This window comes from Sminthopsis crassicaudata, chromosome 3, assembly GCF_048593235.1.
Source record: "Sminthopsis crassicaudata isolate SCR6 chromosome 3, ASM4859323v1, whole genome shotgun sequence".
Lineage (NCBI taxonomy): Eukaryota > Metazoa > Chordata > Mammalia > Dasyuromorphia > Dasyuridae > Sminthopsis > Sminthopsis crassicaudata.
The window spans coordinates 544,923,270-544,942,248 of record NC_133619.1 but is presented as its reverse complement, the minus strand read 5'-3'; the positions used below and the strand labels follow the sequence as shown (position 1 = coordinate 544,942,248).

The 18,979-nt window shown below is 36.5% G+C and overlaps 1 protein-coding gene across 3 annotated transcripts in view; it reads left to right on the top strand.

Moving 5' to 3' along the window:
• Positions 1-1,483: 1,483 nt before the first annotated feature.
• Positions 1,484-18,979, top strand: part of LOC141563423 (nuclear pore glycoprotein p62-like) — a 43,536-nt gene continuing 26,040 nt past the window's right edge. Inside the window, exons 1-2 of one of the 3 annotated variants that reach the window (XM_074304478.1) lie at positions 1,484-1,580; positions 5,879-5,953. The gene's annotated coding sequence lies outside the window, so the exon portion shown is untranslated. Of the gene's footprint in view, positions 1,581-5,878; positions 5,954-12,422; positions 12,945-18,979 lie in introns of those variants that run through there. The other 2 variants (XM_074304479.1, XM_074304475.1) reach the window with 2 other exon arrangements.

The window sequence follows — 18,979 nt, the reverse complement described above, 5'->3', positions numbered from 1 at the left end:
AAAAAACAGAAAGTCTAAACTGGAAGAGTTCCTCCATGCTGCCCAATAATTCTCTCTCTACCCCAAGATAACATTTTATAAGGCAGAATTTATTTGCATTTATTTAAGGTAACTTATAAGAATTTCAAACAAGGAAATGATCATGATGTGTGAGAGTAGAGATTTGAATTTCCATTTCAGAATAACCACTTCCTTCCTGGAGAAAAACCTTAGAGCCATCATTAAGAACAACACTGGAGTTTCTAAGTAATAGAAGGCTCTTAAGTGAGTTGTTTTGTTGTTTGCCCTTTCTGAAGAGTACCAGAAAGTTGGGAAAGTGACGTCATGACATGCAAGTCACCAGCCTTACTCTCTTTTCTATCTGGGCCCAGTGGCAAGATAATAGATCAGATTGACTAGAGATGCTTTATGGCACTAATCACTTCAGGTGGGTGGGGGGTAATGATCTTGTCTAGACAAGATTTGAGTTTGGCTGTCACTTTTAATCCATTTCCCTAAGAAAGCCTTAATTTTTGTTCTAACCACTTTTTTAAACAGAAAAGTTTGGAAAAGCTTTAGGCTAGAAAAGATATTATTTCCTAATATTTTTAGTTGAATTAAAATGGAGAGCTTTTAATATGCATCTACAATATATTAATAACCTAAGCAAGTACACTAAATTGAGTGAATTAGATAAAAACAAAAAATAAACTTGCTATTTTTTCCCCCTGAGGCTGGGGTTAAGTGACTTGCCCAGGGTCACACAGCCAGGGAGTGTTAAGTGTCTGAGACCAGATTTGAACTCGGGTCCTCCTGAATTCAAGGCTGGTGCTCTATCCACTATGCCACCTAGCTGCCCCTTAAACTTGCTATTTTTGATATTGTCAAGACTTGTTAGAACATGGATCATGAATGGGACATAATAATTATTTACAGCCATATTGTTTGTAAATAGCTTTCTTCACAATCCACTTCTGAATTAGGTGGTATTTCACCTGCTTTCCTATATAAGAAATAACTGAACATTGGAGAGGTTATGAGACTTTCCCGTGGTCACAGGAATTTGAATCCAGATTTTGAGACTCCCAAGTTCAACATTCTTTGAACGGTACTCCACTTAATTATTTATTTCTATAGGTCTTTATCTTCACTGATGAGGGTATTCTCTCCAGTGGAGCAGATTATAAACTGTTGGTGCTTCTCTTCTGATTCAACTTTTATCCATGTCCTCTTGTAAATGCTGCAAGAAAATCTGGCCAGTGTTCTAGGAATGGGGACCCCCTCCCAGTCTTTTAAAGTTTTATCAATATTAGTGAAGCATGGTTGCTGTCCATTATATTCCTCTAATTGCATGAAGATCATTATTCCAGTGGTAGGCCAGGATTCTTTATTTCTATTTCTGACAACATTCTAGAACTTACCTTCACAAAGATGGTTTGTGAATCCTTAGAAAGGCAGGAGTTCACCATGAAACAGTCAAATTAGATTATCTTCATTTCCTTTTTGTTGCCAAGGTTACCAGATCAAGGAGCAATACAGTAGTATACTGAGATTTCAGCAAGGCATTTGACAGCATCTCTCCTGATATCTCTATGGACAAGGTAAGGTATTTTAACCTCCTTTTATCTCACTTTCTCTATCTGAAAAATGAGGGGTTGGATTAGGTGGCTTCAGATGTTCCTTATTTCTCTGGGTCTATGATTCTAGGATCTGGCCTAGATTATGGTAGATGAATTCAGATCTGACTATATTCAATGATGAATAAGTTAATGTCATCCAGAGGAAAGCTCTAATGAGACTCGACAGGGTTCTTTCTTTGCCTTTTTAAATTTAGCATTGCTTTAAATGACATGGATAAAGGTATGGAGGCATATTTATCAAAATTTTAGTGGCATAAAGCTGGAAAGGATAACTGACACAGAATAGTAGAATCTGAATCCAGAATAATTTCAATGGGCTGAAACAGCGAGGGAGGGTCAGCAAACTACAACCCAAGGGCCAAATCTGGCCCAAACTACTTTTAGCAACTAGTTAGATAAAATTTTGTAGGGATAAAATGTAAAGTGCTATATTCATATTCAAACAGCTAAATATAGATGTAGACATCTATATGGAGTAGTATATGTAAAAAGGACTGAGTATTTTAGTGAACTTAGAAATTCATTATGAATGCTATTATAGGAGTACCAAAAAAGCTAATGAGATTTTAGATTGCATTAATGGAATCATGGATCCAAGATGAGGGAGATTATAATCCTGATATACTCTTCTCTGTTTAGATTACATAAACAATTCACTCAACTAAACAAGAATTTCTATATGATTGTGTTGAAGACTCCGCCCCATATTTGGCTATTTACAGAAGGTGGAATGTAACTTCTCATCTGATTGGTTGAATGTATACGCCTTGCTTTTCCACATAAACTATACTACATAGATGTCTTCTCTATTTCAGGCCTGGGGGGAGACATTTCATGGGTAACCTAGGGAACTGAGGCCCTCTTTGGAGACCTCTGCTCTAGGTGAGAGACAATGAAGGCCTGAAATAGAACAGCAACCACATAAGAATAGAGAAGGAACATGAAAGACATTATGGAGAATCATCTGACTGGATGTGAGTCCTAGTCTGAAATGCTAGTATGCACTGATTTTTAAAACTGTGTTCTGCACAAAGTTATGTAAAGCCAAGTGTCAAAACACATGGTCCTAACTCACCTGAATGTGGCAGAAGTCAGATTAAAATGTAATTGAAAAAATATTTAGCAAAATCAATAAAAATAAATAATGTTAAATTTTAAAACTAAGTCAATATACAGCCCTTAGGAATTCTTATGTATCAATTAGAGGCCTCCTTTTTTATTGAAGTTTGACACAACTGAGCTGAAGGGTCCTTTGAAGAAGAATCTCGAAATGATGGACACGCACACCCAGCAAATCCAATCTGCTTTGCTGTCTGTTCCAGTATCCATTTGCCAAGTTCTGCCGCATCTTTCGCCCCATCTGGGGGGCATGTGAGCTGTAGCAGCTGGTGTCTGGGAACCTGCCATTTCCTTACAGCTCCACTGACTATTTTTGTCAAAACTGTTTCCAGGCATAGAGCCCCAGGCAGGGGCCTGAACTCAGCCATGAAGGACTTGGCTGAGTTTCTAGGGATGAGGACCCCAACAGAAACAATAGAAACTTTGCCTTCATGTTCAATCCTGAGTCCTTGCTCTGTCCCCAGATTTTTGGTATTGTAACCCTAAAGTTTAAGGTAAGAAGTGAGGGTCAGGAGAGAAACTGCTGTCCCTCTGCTCCCTTGAGCTATCTGCTGCCTTCAACCATGGGGCTAAAACTGGAATTAAAAACTAAATACACAGGAAGGAGCTTTTGTAAAAGCTTTAAATTTCTTCTCTCGTTATAGCAGGATCCCTGATAATATTCTTTCATTTGGCAGTTCCTTGTGTATTCTTCCCTCCTTTTTTCACATTCTGTTACAAACCTAATCTTTATATCTTGTTCTCTAATCATTGTCTCTTTAAATTATTTTACTTTTTCTAATAGTTTTTTAAATTTCTTAACAAAAATCAACAAAAATTAAAATTTTAATATACCATCCAAAGAACAACAACAACAAAAAAATGTTGCAATATAAAACCATGAACTTGTTATATAAGTTTTGGAGGTTTTTAAAGTAAATATTGAATTGAACACTGTAGTAACAAAATTTCTGTGTCTATTCTGGATTTTCTGAGCTCTTCTCTACTTTTTGATATTTCATTAAGGATTTTTTGCTTTGGTGTAAATACAAAAGATAAAAGAAACATCAAAAACTTAAGTATTTTTTTTTCAAAATGATTGTCTATTGATTCATACCTTACAGCTTGAAAGGAGTAGAAAAGATAATTGTCTCTTATAATCAGTGATTTGGATCTGGGAAGAGAAAAGAGAAAGAAAGAAAGAGATTGAAGTTTGATTGTTCTAAGTAATACAAATTATAGGTCCTTTATATTGATTTTCTTTTTAGAAAAGAAAGTATTATTTTAGCATGCTTCAATGGAAAAAATCATAATCATAACCTTGAATGTAAATGAGATGAAGTTGACAAAATGGAGAAAGCTAACAGAATAGTTTGGAAAATGAGGCCCCTTAAATTTGTTGTATATGAGATGAATATTTAAAACATAAAGACTGATACATCCAAAATGAGAGTTTAGAGTCGAATTTATAAAACCTTAGCTGGACCAAAAAAGTAACTGTGGTAACTGTGATTTTGGTCAAGGAAATAGAAAAAATATTTATAGTCAAAAGAGATCAGTTAGGAAATTCCATAGCAGGACTGAAATGAAATAATACCTTGAAGTGTCAGGCTGGATCAGTAGATCAGTTGAAAGGTGGAAGAACATAGATTTTTAAAATGTTATTTTAAAGTAAAATCATAATAAATTTTAATCACATACATGTGTTATGTGTATATACTAAATGACTTAGTATATATTAAATAAATGGAAAAGTTAGCTGAATCATAAGAAGACTTAGGTAGTAACATAATTCTAGTGACTTCACTATACTTCTCTCAGAATTAAACAAATCTTATGTAAAGATATATAAAAAAATTGAAACTGAAGAAAATGTTTAAAAAGCTAGAAAAAATAGAATATTGGCAATAATGTAATGAGACTCTTAAGATTGTACCTATTTTCAAAATCAACAGTACCTTTACAAAAATTGGTCACATTTTAGAACATGTAGAATTCATGAATTCAGAAAATTAGAGATATCAAATATATCATTTACAGACAATAATTATTTAAACATATAATTAATAAGGAAATATAAAAAGAAATACTTTATTTAAATAAAGACTTAAATAATTTTTTCTAAAGAATGAGTTGGTCAGAAATGATCCATGGAAACAATAAATAATTATATTAATAAGAATTGGTAATAATATGGCAACATGCCAAAATTTGTGAAAGAAAATTCATAATTATGAAAACATACTAACAAAGGAGAGAAAAGAATGATCAACAAATTGAGCATTAACTAAAAAAAAAAAACCACACACAAAAAACCTTAGAAAGTCAACCAATTAATTATTCCTTAAAAACAAAAAGCTAGAAAATTTAAATATAAAAATTAAATAAGCAATTTGAAAGCAAAATCCTATATAAAGCTGATAAAAGTAAGGGCTTTTTCTTTAAGTGACCAAATAAAACAGATGGATCATTAGCTAATTTGAATTTCAAAACGAAGAACAAAACCAAATTACAAAAGTATATGTATATGTATGTATTTATACTTTTTTGTATATTTATATTATGCCTGCCTGTGTTTGAATTAGAAGTGTGTATTATGTATATAATACACATATGTTTACATATATAATGTTTAATACATGTATATCTGTATATACCTACACATATTATACACATAAACATCTACCTGCATATATAGTATACTTTCCTCTGTGTGTATATGTGTAGCAACTAGTTTGCAGTGGTGCCTGAAATATCTCCATTACTTTTATTTCTCCCCGTATAAGAATCAGAGGTCTCTTTCTGATAAAAATACACATATTATTCATTTTGGAGGAATTACACATTAAGCCATCATCATTTAGTAATACTTTACTATGAATTTGTTTCTCTCTAACGAGGTCTAAAGGAAGGGGATTAAAAGAAAAGTTTGATAGGAGGAAAAAAAGTCGAGCAAATTCTGAAAATATGGGCCACTGGCCAGAAAAGGATGGGCTCCTTAGAATATCATATTGGGGGCTCTAAGACCACTAGGTCATCATGAGGATATAATGGTCCCAAGAATAACAACAGGAGAATATAAAGAATTAAATTTAATTACATAAATAAAACAAACTTACTAAAGTCATAACTCCCCCCTTCATTTCCCCTTCTCCCCTTAGGCTGAATAACCAGAGCAGTCTCTAAAGAAAAAGGGCAGCAGATGGCATATGAACCCATGATAGCTTCACCTCATGGTGAGTGGGGATAGCTCAGGGAGGATAACATATTAATCCCATGTCAGAGAAAGGAGTTTCACAGTGAGATATTGATAGAGATTAATTTTAAATGGTGGGAAGATATAAGATGTGGTTTTTTTATGGTATGGTAAAAAAAAAATAAATAAAAAATAAAAAATTCCTGCATTTCAAATAGATAGGGATTTGTCTCATCTCTCCCACTTGTTCCTGTCACTTCTCTCTGGACTTTGTCATGTATAAAATGAAGAGAACGGACTAGAGCCTAAGTGTCAAACCATGTGGCCTGCCCACAACACTCTTCAGTGAGGTTAGACCACATTGTAATGTGATTGGGAAACATTTAACAAAATTAAAAAAAAAGGATAAAGTGTAGCTAGTATTGCATTCTAAAAATTACATCAACACGTCACCCTCATGAATCCTTTGTTCGATTGGTGACCTTGTTCTGTTTGAGTGACTAGTTGATTTCCAGAAGGCTTTTCTGTTCTGAATCCTGGTGCTTCTAGAATGCATTGGAAGTACTTTGTAGGCGTTCTTTATGAAATATATAAGTAGAAGTAGAGACACGGGAATTGACAAGATTAAGAAACTTTGTTGCAATCTGTGACTGGGGCGCTGGTCCCCTACAAGAAAGAAACCACCCAGACTTTAAATCACCAGCGCAGTTACCAGACTTTTTATGGCTTGTTCCATGCTGCCGATAATTGGGGAAGCCGCATTCGGTTGTCCTCATCCCAGCTGGCTCTGACCCCGCCAAGGTTGGCCTCTGCGGCTCCGACTCCCTTGTAGCGCTCTCCCCCAGGCCTGTCTGATTGTGGCAGGCCTTCTCTGAGGGAAACAGCCTCCCGCTATTTTTGGCCTCCTTACTCTAGTCCCAGAACTGAGCTTGGTGAATGACGCCATCAGAGGTTCTGTTTTGACTTGGGATCTCCAGGTTACCTTATTTCCAGTTTGCTTTTGCGATTCCGCCTCCTTTTTACTTTTTCCCTCCTCCCCTCCCCCCACCCTGCCATTTTTCTGGTGAATCTTCCATTTGGAGCCCTGCCTCCCCTCCGTCCCTCATCTCCCAGATATCATCTGCTCCAAGGGAAATAAGCAGCGGCCAACAGGCCAGCCCAGCGTGCGGCGCCTGACTGAAGAACGCTCTTCTCGAGTGGTAGGGAAGCAAGGCCTGTCCGGCCTGTGTGGCCGCCAGGGCTTCATAGAGCCCGCAGGACCCCGGGCATCAGCGCTAGGCGGACCCCTCCACGTGTTACAGCCTTCTGACTTCTCACCTTCCCTCCCAGACACTTCCTCTCCATCTCTCCTTACCGCACAACAGCCCGGCCTGTTAGTTTCTCTTGTGGTCTACGTGCCAGATGTTTCTAGGTGCAATGACGGGACTTCCTGAAATAGTGATCTCACCCAAAAAAGTGTCCTGTTATCTCATGAGCCTCCTTGAGGCCGAAGCAGCGATACATAATGGTAAGAGGTGCAGCCCAAGGGCCAGGCTCCAGTCAGGGCTCTGACACACTGGGCGAGCTGTTTAGACTCAGTGCTGCCCGCAGCTCTCCGGCCTCCTAAATTGTATGAAAAGGTCAGAACAATTCCCAATAAATTTCCAGAATTATTCTCAAGAGCAGCCTCACTTTGTCACTCTCAGCAAACTCCCGCGGCTCCCCATTGCCTCTAAGGTGAAAGTTAACTTCTCTTTTTGGTTTTTAAAACCTCTTAAGCTTGAACTACATCTATTTTTATATATAAATCACACACTGCTCCGTTTCTGTGCTTTGTAGCCCCGTTAGTCTGCACTGTCACAGACCTCCATCTTGTTTCTCTGAGTCTCTGAGTCAGTTAGTACCGCTAGAGAGATGGGGTCAGGGAGCCCTGAGTTCAAATCCAGCTTCCACCGTTAGCTGTGTGATCCTGGGCAAGTCACTTATTGGTGTTTGGCTCCGTTCTTCAGTTGTAAAACGAGATGGTGATAATGACCTTCCTCCCGAGCAGCGGTGGTATTTGTAAAGCACTTATTACGGCGCTTTCGTTTTTGTACTTAGTGTACTAGGAAGATGTATCAGAGCAAGTCTTACCCCCTTGTGACAGTTCAGTCTGAAGGACAACATCAATGTATTTTAGGGAAAAATTAGCCCAACTTATATGACAAATATGTCTCTCTCATCCTTCCCAAGAAAGAAAAAGCACCACCAGCTACATGAAGCTTTTCCTGATCTCCAACTTACTGCCCTCCCTCCCTCATATTTAACTACCTTTTATTTATTTTATACTTATGCTCTATGTATTTCTTCTGTTACTTATATAGGGACATATGATCTCCTTAGCTAGAATATAAACTCCTTAAGAAAGGAGAAACAAGAAACTTGTTTTGTATCTATATCTTTGGTGTTTAGAACAATGCTTGGAACTTGCTCTTAATAAACACTTATTGATTGATTGATTGGTCTTCAAAGCAGAGGTTGGAGGTCCATTTGTTAGAGAGCTGTAATTTCTATTTCTTAGAGGCAGCTAGATGATACATGCAATGGAGCCCTGGGCTTGGAGTCAGGATGAACTGAACTCAAAATTGGCCTCAAGATACTAGCGGTTTGATCCTAAGTCACTTAACCTCGACCAAGGTTATCTCAACTATAAAGTTCATTCTAGCTCCTACTTCTCAGGGTTGCTGTGAAGATCAAATAAGAATATTTGTATTTAGTAGATACTTACTCAATATTCCTTCTCCTGAAGCATGCTATTTGTAGGAATATGTATGGCAGAATTGCACTTGTTTAATATATATTGGACCACTATTGGCAGGGGGTGTGGGAAAGGGAGGGAAAAAGTTAGATCAAGGTTTTGTAAAAGTGAATGTTGAAAATTATCCATGTATATATTCTGAAAACAAAAAGCTTTCATTTAAAAAAGAAAAAAATGAAATATTCCTTTATTATCTCAGCAAGTAGTACACTATATTACTTCTCAAGTCTTGCCCAACTCTGTTTCTTAGAACCTTTACAGAATCATGGTAGATAGTTGGTGCTAGCAAGCATCTTAGTATAAAAAAAACTTTTCTTTCAGAGTTGTTCTTTAAAAAAAAAAAAAAAGTTGTGCTTTGTTAAATCTCTTTTCTTTTTAACATCATTATCAATTCCCAATGGCCCTCTACCTTGTTGTTTAAAAAAAAAAAAAAAAAAGTTATAGTCAACCAAAACAAATCAATGCATCTGAAAATATCTGCCTTATTTCTTACATGTCTACTACCTCATGGACAACAGGCAGGAAGAATGTTTCAACATCATCACAACTTCTGAAACTCATGATTGGTCCACTGGGTCAAAGGGTTATACTCTGATTGGTGAAATGAAGGGATACCCATAACTTGGAGAATGGCTAAATAAACTGTAAGAAAAACTTCGTTGCCACAAAAAGAATTGTTATATTTTTTGTACAAATAAGTACTTTCCCCTATCTTCGGATAATTTTGGGATACAGACATAGTGAAGTATTGCTGGATTAAAGATTATGCAGAGTTTGACTGCTCTGTGAGCAAAGTTCCAAATTGTTCTCCAGAATAATTGTATGACTTCATAGTTCCACCAACAGTTTACCACATCCTCTCCAACATGCATCATTTTTCTTTTTAACTAATTAGCTAATCTGAAAGGGTGAGGGTGGTATCTTAGAGTTGCTTTAATTTTCATTTCTCTGATAGTGATTTAGACAATTTTTTCATCTGACTGTGGATAGCTATTAATTTTTTGTCTGAAAACTGTTCATATCCTTTGACCACTTATCAATTGGGAGGGTGACTTGTACTTCTATAAATTTGACTCAGCTCTCTATACATCAGGCCTTTATCAGAAATACTTGTTGAAAATTCTCTCTTTATTTTGGTTATATTGATTTTGTTTGTGTGAAAAAATTTTAGTTTTTATATAATCAAAATTATCTATTTTACATTTTAAAATGTCTTTTATACATTTTCTTTAGTCCTAATTTCTTTCCTTATCCATAGATCTGACCAATAAACTAGTCCATGATCTCTTAATTTGTTAAAATCAAAATTTGTCTAAATCATGTAGCTATTTTCACCCTATCTTGATATGTGATATAAGATGTCTGTACCTAATTTCTGTCATGCTATTTTCCAGTTTTTCTAGCAGTTTTTGTCAAATAGGAAGTTCTTATCCTAAAATCTGTAGTCTTTGGGTTGATCAAATAGTAAGTTTCTATAGACAATTACTACTGTCTTGTGACCTTATCAATTCCATGGATCCACCACTATGTTTCTTAGCCAGTACCAAATACTTGAGATCTGGTATAGCCAGACTACCTTCCTTTACATTATTTCTTTTCATTGATTCCCTGATGATATCCTTGATCTTTTCTTCTTTCAGATGAATTTTGTTGTTAATTCTTCTAGTTCTATAAAATAAGTTTTTGATTATTTGATCAATTTGGAACTAAACTAGATTAATTTAGGTAAAATTGTCATTTTTATTATACTGGCTCAACTTACCCATTAGCAATTAACATTTTTTCAATTGTTCAGATATGACTTGTGAAAAGTATTTTACAATTGTGTTGATATAGCTCCTGGATCTATCTTACCAGGTAGACTCCCAAGTATTTTAGATTATCTACAGTTATTTTAAATAGATCTCTTTCTATCTCTTGCTGTGGGCTTTACTGGTAATATATAAAAATACTAATGATTTATCTGGATTTATTTTATATTGAAACTTTGCCAAAGTTAATTAATTTAAATTGGTTTTTTAATCGATTCTCTGGACGTAACATATCTTCAAAGTGTGATTCCCGCCCCCCCTTCCCTTCCCCTGGGGTTAAGTGACTTGCCTAGGGTCACACTTTTAGGAAGTGTTAAGTGTCTGAGACCAAATTTGAACCCGGGTCCTCCTGAATTCAAGGCTGATGCTCTATCCACTGCGCCACCTACATGCCCCAAAGTGTGAATTTTTTAAACGTCTTGCCTATTTTAATTTCTTCAATTTCATTTTCTTCTCTTATTGCTATTACTAACATTTCTAGTACAATATTGACAGAGATGATAATGGGCACAGTAGGAATGGTTCACATTTATCCCCATTACTACTTGCTGATTTTTTAAATTATTATTTATCTTTTTAAGAAGGCTCCCTTTATTTCTATGCTCTCTAGTGCTTTTAATAGGAATGGTGTGTTTTGTTAAACAAACACAATTTTTTTGCATCTATTGTAATGATCATATAATTTGTTAGTTTTATTGTTGATATGGCCAATTATGCTGATAGTTTTCCTAATATTGAATTAGTCCTGCATTCCTGCTATAAATTTCATCTAATCATAGTGTATGACCCTTGTGATATATAACAGTAATCATTTTGCTAGTCTTTTATTTAAAATTTTTGTATCAATATTCACTAGGGAAGTTAGTCTATAATTTTCTTTTTTCTCTTCTTGGTTTAGGTATCAGCACCATATTTATGTCACAAAAGGAATTTGGTAGGATTCCTTCTTCCTCATTTTTCCAAATAATTTATATAGCATTGGGAGTAATTGTTCTTTAAATGTTTGGTAAAATTTGTTTGTCAATCTGTCCAGCCCTGAAAATTTTTTCTTAGGACATTCATTGATGGCTTATTCAACTTCTTTTTCTAAGATTGGGTTATAACGTATTTTATTTCCTTTTTTTTATTAATGTGGGCAATTTATATTTTTGTAGATATTCATCCATTGGTATATAACTGGGCAAAATTGCTCCTGATAGCTGTTTTAAATTCCTCTTCATTGGTAGTGAATTCATTTCTTTCATTTTTGATAGTAATTTGGTTTTCCTCTTTACTTTTTAAAATCAAATGAATGATTTTTCTATTTTATTGGTTTTTCATGTTATTTCATATTTTTTTCATTGTTTTCATTTAAAAATCATTGATTGTTATAGTCAAATTCTTTTTTTTTTTTTTTTTTTTTTTTTTTTTTTTGCTCATTTATTTCTGCCTATTTTGTGACTTGGTGTTTTTACCTAGCCTTTTTGTGCTAGGGCTCAGGATCTTGCTGCTGGCTTTTCACTGGATTTCAGGACCCAGCTACATGTTTGCACTGGAGGGTTCCCTTCTGGATTGTGCAGAAGTGGTTTGGGGGGCCTCCCAGGTGGCCTGGCTGGGTGAAGGGTTTGACTGCTGGCCTGAACCAGGGTCAGGACCTTGCTGCTGAGTTGCTATGGAAACAAAGTTTTTCTTTTGGCGGGTTCTTGGGGGAGGGATTTTGTTGCAAGTGTGCCTCAGAGGTGGAGTTTTGGTTCTGGGTTGCTATGGAAACAGAGTTTTCTTACTGGCAGGCTCTGGGGGAGGGATCTTGTTTCTGTCCTGCCCTATAAGAAGAACCTTGCTACTGTGTTGCTATAGCAACAATCTTTCTGCTGGCTACCTCTGGGGGAGGGATCTTGTTTCTAGCCTGCCCCAGAGGCGGGGCCTTGCTGCTGCATTGCTATGGAAACAGAGTCTTTCTGTTGGCTGGCTGGCCCGGGAGGGGGAGGGATCTGTTTGCTGGCCTGCCCCGCCACCTAGTTCTTGCTGCTACGTTGCTATGGAAACAGGCCCTCTCGCCTTAAGGGCCTCCGGGCTGTGATCTTGTTGGGAGGCCCCAGTACCAGGGTCCTATTGTTGGCTATCCGGTGGGGTGGGGCCGCACTTTCTGGTCAGCTGTAGGGGTCAGATCTGACCCGTGGCCTGTGCGGATTATGTGGTAGGGCCTAGCAGTCCTGCCGAGGCTGTTGGCTTGCCTAGGGGCCTGCTGGCTAGCAGGAAGGCAGGGCCTCTCGGGTGGATTGCCCCAGGCTTCAAGCCTTGCGGCAGGCCCCCTGCTGTGAGACCGTCGGTAGTAGCTGTTCCTGCTGGAGGCTCCTTCTGTGCCTGCCCCGCGCTGCTGCTGCTGCTGCTGCTGCTGCTGCTGCTGCTGCTCTTGAACTTCTCTCCCCTCCTCCCCAATGAGCCTGCAGTTTCCGGACGTGCTGGTAAGCTGCTTCCTTTTTCCTGGATCAATTCTGAGGTGGTTATCAAGTTGTTTGGAGGGGAATTATGGAAAGCTCTCCAGGGAGTTCTTTCCTCATTCCTCCATCTTGGCACCGGAAGTCTGATATTTAGCATTTTTTACTTTTGTCAGTTTTGCCAGTCTGGCCATATCATCAAACTTTAAAGTTTTAATTTTAATTTCTTATTATTATTGTTCTGGCACATTCTTCCATATGCATGATGATTTCTTGAATTTTTTCTCAAGAAAGTATCTGTTCCTATTCTCTGACCCCTTATCCATTAGAGAATCACTCTTATTCTTATAGGATCGTTAGATAATATACTAAATTGAGCGCCAGTTCTAAAATCAGGAAGACCTGAGTTCAAATGTCACCTCAGACACTGACTAGCTGTGTGAAGCTAGGCCAGTCACTTATAGCTGTTTGCCTCAGTTTCCCATCTGTAAAAAGGACTGGAGAAACTACAAAATTGAACCCTAAATTTAGTCACAAAGTGTGTGAGACAGCAACAACAAAATTGTTCCTACATATTTGCATCAATTCCCTGTTATATCTTCAACATCAAACTTCTGTAAGGTATTTTTTGTAAAGATTTTTTCAATTATCTTTTTCTTGTATCAGCATTTATTTTCTTCCTGTAAAAGATTGTCAGTTTTAATCAAAACTGTACACTTTATTTTCTGTGATCACCTTTTATTTAAGAATTCCAATTATCCAAATTATTATATAATAATTATCCAAATACCTTCTTTCTTCAGTTTTTTTTTTAAATGTGTGAACTTTATTGTAGGGCACATTTTCAATTGGATTTGATTACAATATATGGTGAAAGATATTACTGTAAACCTATTTTTTGATAAATTGCTTTGTTTTTCTTCTTTTTGTTGACTACAGAGTAGTAGTTGGTGTCTTTGAATTGTTTATTGTTACTTCTGGGTTTTGCTTAACTGGTCTAATCTACTGATCAACTTTTTGGAAGTTTTTCCTTTGGAAAATGCATTCAATGGAACCAATTGTGAATTTACTTCTTTCTTGAAACTATTTTCCTGTTTCCAGAGAAGTGCTCAACTTTCTCCTAAGAATAAGTTTACCTAAAAGGAAAATTAGAGGTTTCTCAGAAGCACATATCATAACACACACATATAAATAGGTTTGGAAGAAAAAACAAGATTACATTGAGTTCAAACAAAATAATATCCATGATCAGCATTTACATTAAAAAAACAAGCAGTTCTTTTATCTTTATATGAAGTCTGCCCAAGTCACTTTCTGATGTTTTCATCATTTTGAAGAGAAGAATTTCAGGTTGACTAGAAATCCTGTGTTGTATTACCGGATAACTGTGGTCGTTGTTCTTTTTCAATCCAGTATAATCAACAAATAGATATGGAGTGCCTACCATATAACCATTTGTTATTTTGGATTAATTTTAATTACTATTTACTTCCTGAAGCTAACTGTTTTTGAGTTCCACAGTATTTAGTACTCTCCTACTCCCAATAAAGTTACTTTAAAGTTGATTGTGTGCACATGTGTTGATTTCCCCAGTCCAATGTAAGCTTCCTGAAGGCAGGACTATTTTGTTTTTATCTTTTTTTTAAATTTATTTTTAGTGTCTTCCAGATTCCCTGGTACTTAATAAGTGCTTAATAAATTCCAGAAGATCTGAATAGATTGTTGAATTGAGTTGAATTCATTGAATTGCCTAAATCTATTTCTAGAAATTGGGTACAAAAACGGCCTACTTTCTCCCAAATCTCTGCCCCTGGGAATTTTCCAGGGATTTGATTTGGCTTTTCTTCAAACAGGTGGCAAGTTAATATGAGGAGAAGAGGAGAAAGTGTGGGCAAGAATCAGGAAGATTTGAATTCAAATTCTGTATCAGATACTAACTAGCTATAATTTTGGAAGAGTCTTTTAATCTCCATGACTCTTATTCCCTGTTCTGTAAAATGGGAGTGACAGCACCTACCTCACAGAATTGTTGTGAGGATCAAATAAGGTAATATTTGTAAAATATTTTGTAAACTTTTAAAGTACTATATAACTGATTATTATTGCTATTGCTATTTATTATTATTATTATTATTAAGTGGGCAAGAATCAAGTGAGTCAAAGTGATGAAAGATACTAACATGATCCTTCAATGCCGAGGACCCATGTCCACCTAATGAATATGGTATGGGAATCAATTCAGAAATCATATGTAATGCAGCATATATTATATTTGTCTTCTCAGTGGGTGAGAGAAAAAATTTAGGGAGAGAGAGAATTTGGAATTGAAAGTAAAAATAAAGAAATCAAATATGGATTCCACATTGTAAATAAGAAGGGGAAGAGGAGAGGAGAAAAGGAATATTTATATAGCACCTACTGTGCATCAGGCTGTGTTTATTATTTAGTTGTAAATTACTTTTCATAATCCTATGTACTGGCAGGCCCTTCTGTCCTTCATTACCTTCGCTATTTCTCAAACTCATTCCAACCTCATGTTCATTACTTTGATGACATTATTTATCCATCTCAGTTTCTGCTGTCCCCCTTTCCTTTTGCCTTCAATCTTTCCCAACATGAGGAAGTTTTCCATCGAGTTCCCGTCATCTGTCTCTTGAAGTCAGTCCAACATCATGTTCATTATGACATTATCCATTTCATTCTCTGCTGTCCCCTTTGCCTTCAGTCTTTCCCAGTATTCGAAGTTTTTTCATCGAGTTCAGTCATCTTCTCATTATATGACCAAAATATTTTGCTAAGTGCTATATACGTTATTATATCATTTGATATTCACAATAACACTGGGTGGTGGTAGATAAGGAAACTGAGGAAATCAGAAGTTAAATAACTTGCTCAAGGCCACCCAGATAGTAAATATCTTAGGCAATATTTGAACTCAGGTGTTCCTGACTGCAAGGCCCAATATTCTATCCAACTGCTCCCTAGGTACTCCAGAGGAACAGCAATACTGACCCTGAGTTGGGTCAGTGCAATGAAAGATGATTGGCCAGTTAGTTGTAACTGAACTGTGATGAGTATGGACTGTCTAGAGCCTTTTCGAATGGTTTACTTCTTTGTAAAGTTTCAATCCTACAAGATTTTTTTTAAGCTTCTGTATAGGAGGATAGTAGGTAGCAAAGTGACTGATTACAAATGGAAATTTTTCAATATTGAGCACAGTGTAAGTAATGCACCAAGCTGAGAAGGAAACCAGATTCTAATTTTTATTTTGCTAATAATAAATTGTAACCTTAGAGGAGCTTCTTTAGGCTTCTTTTTCCTCATCTACAAAATGGAAGTCCTTTCCAGAATCCAAGTCCTGTGATTCTACAAAGTAGTTAAATAATTGTTTAGGTAGAGCCTTGATATGAATGAATGAGTTTTTTTCATCATTCTCTGACTCATAAAAATGACAGGTTTTGAAGAAAATATGCCAACTTAGGAAAGGAGAAAAATCACAGGAGATCAATTAAAGCAGCATACAGTGGATAACTCAGCAGTGCTCATTTTAAAATCTGAAGCATCTAAACATTTGGAAACCTAAGACTTTGTTTGATGCCTTACAAGAACAACCATCATCTTGCCCCCTAGTATTATATCATACAATTCCAAGAGGTTGTGAGAATTTAAGAGAGAAAAAAATAATAAAAAATGAAAGCAGAGAATCCTTTTCAGATTTTTGTCAATAGCATTGTCTCCCTGTATAACTGGATTGCTTTCCAAAGGCAGAAGTTATTAAAAGGTTTGAAGAATAGACTTGACTATTTTGCAAGCAAGGGATTTATGCCTGTTTAATGAAATCAGCCAGGATAGAACAGATTGAAAATGGGATTTCAAAAGTGGCTCTCACTTTTGGTGCCTTGAATATAGCAGATTCCAAGCCAAATGTGCAGGAATCCTGCAGCATGCAGAAGATGAAGTAAGCATCTGTGAGCTACTTTCTTTATTCACTATTGCAGTGGTTATGAAACAGACCCTCAAGGCAAACAGACAGTTTTTGAGGCAGTTAGGTATGGTGTGAAAATCAGTAAACTGAGGTTAAAATCCCAGCTTGTAATGCACTCATTACCTTTGGGCCTTAGATTCCTAATCCATAAAATGAGAAGATTGAACTAGGTGATCTCTGAGGTCCCTTTCAAATCCTGATCTTTGATCTTATTAATTTTGCTTCTCTGCAATTCATTTTCCTCATTTTTAGAATGAGGATGGAAATCCATAGGATTGTTGTGAGGAAAGCTCTCTGTTAACCTTAAAGCACTAGGAAAATGAGGAAAGCTAAATGGATTGTTGGGCCTGGAGTCTGAAACACTCATCTTCCTGAATTCTAGTCTGTGCTTTAGGAAGACTATTTTGGTGACTGACAGAAACTAACCAGGGAGTCTAATTAGAAGTGGATTGATCAATTTCAATAAGCATTTTTTAAAGCACCTACTATTGTGCTAAGCGTTGAGGATACAAAAGAAGGTAAATGACAGTCCCTGTGCTCAAGGAACTCAATCTAGTGCGAGAGATACCCTGTATGTAAATAAATATATCCAAACAAGTTATATATACAGCAAATAGCAAATAATTAACAGAAGGAAGGAAAGCACTGGAATTAAGAAGAATTGGAAAAGATTTCCTGTAAAAGTTGGGATTTTAATTGAGCCTTAAAGGAATCCAGGGAGGTCAGTAGACAGAGATAAAGAGGGTGAACATGGGGGACAGCCAAAGGAAATTCCCAGAACCAGAAGATGTATTACCTCATTTATAGATTTCTGTCACTGGATCAATGAGGATGTGGTAACACAAATACTGGGAAGGTAGAAGAAGGGGTTTGAAAATGCCAGGACATTTTACATTTGATGTTGGTGGGGATAGGAAGCCACTGGTGTTGAGTTAGGAGGATGACATGGTCACAAATATGTATTTTAGAAAAGTCATTTTAGTGGTGATGGAGGATGCATTAGATTGGGGAAAGACTTGAGACTGGTGGAGCCACCAGGTGGTGGATACGTTAAGTGTGAGATGAGGGGGTATATGCACTAGAATGGAGATGGTATCAGAAGAGAGAAAGGAGGGGGTTTGGGAAATAGTTCAGGTAAAAGGTGACAAACGTGGACCAGGGCAGTTCTAACTGTTTGGAAGAATGTGGGAAAAGGAGAGAAAAATTGTAAAGAATCCAAAAGACTTTGCAAGGGAATGCATATGGAGAATGAGGGAAAGGGAAGTCCTTCCTAAGCTGCAATGAAATTGAAAAACTGGTTGATTTAGAAGGATTGTGGAATCTTTATCCAAAAAGTTTTTACATAGGATAGATTTGGAGGGAAGATAATGAGCGAGTTGTTTATGATGCTTAAAGGAGATCCATTTGGAGTGTGGGGAAATGTCTAACAGGGAGCTGATGATGAGACCTCCAGTTACAGATTATGAGTGGTAAAATCATAGGTTTATAGAGTTTGAATTCTCATACCATCTCGTTTTTAGTCCATTTTATACACAAAAAGGCTATGGTCCAGGAAAGGGAATTAGCTTTATATAACCAGGAAAAATTATATAAACAATTAGAAGGGAGATAGCACCAACAAGAGGGGGGCTACAGAAAGATTTTTAGTAGAAGTAACCGTGAGCTCTGAAAAAATTTAAAAAGTAGAGATAAGAAGGGTGTACTTTCTACATATGCAGGACAGCCCATTTACCAGCATTACATAGTAATGGGATCAGAATTTAAGTTTTTGTGACTTAAAACCTGGATATGCTACATTAACCCACTATCATCCACAAGTTCAGTAGAAGCCTCTTTTGGGGATTTAAGGCTGTCTGGAATGCATTTAGAGTGAACTTCACCAATGGTGGTATGATTTCAAGGGCTGAATCAATTTCTTCCCCTCACCTTAAATGCTTCCTTTTATCTGATGCTACTCTTAAGTTTTCTCTTTAACATTTTGTCCCATGTTGAAATGATCTTTGCCTGATAGCTATCATGACCACTATACAAAAGTTTATAAAAACCCTTTCTTGAGAAGTAACCTAATATGCCCAAA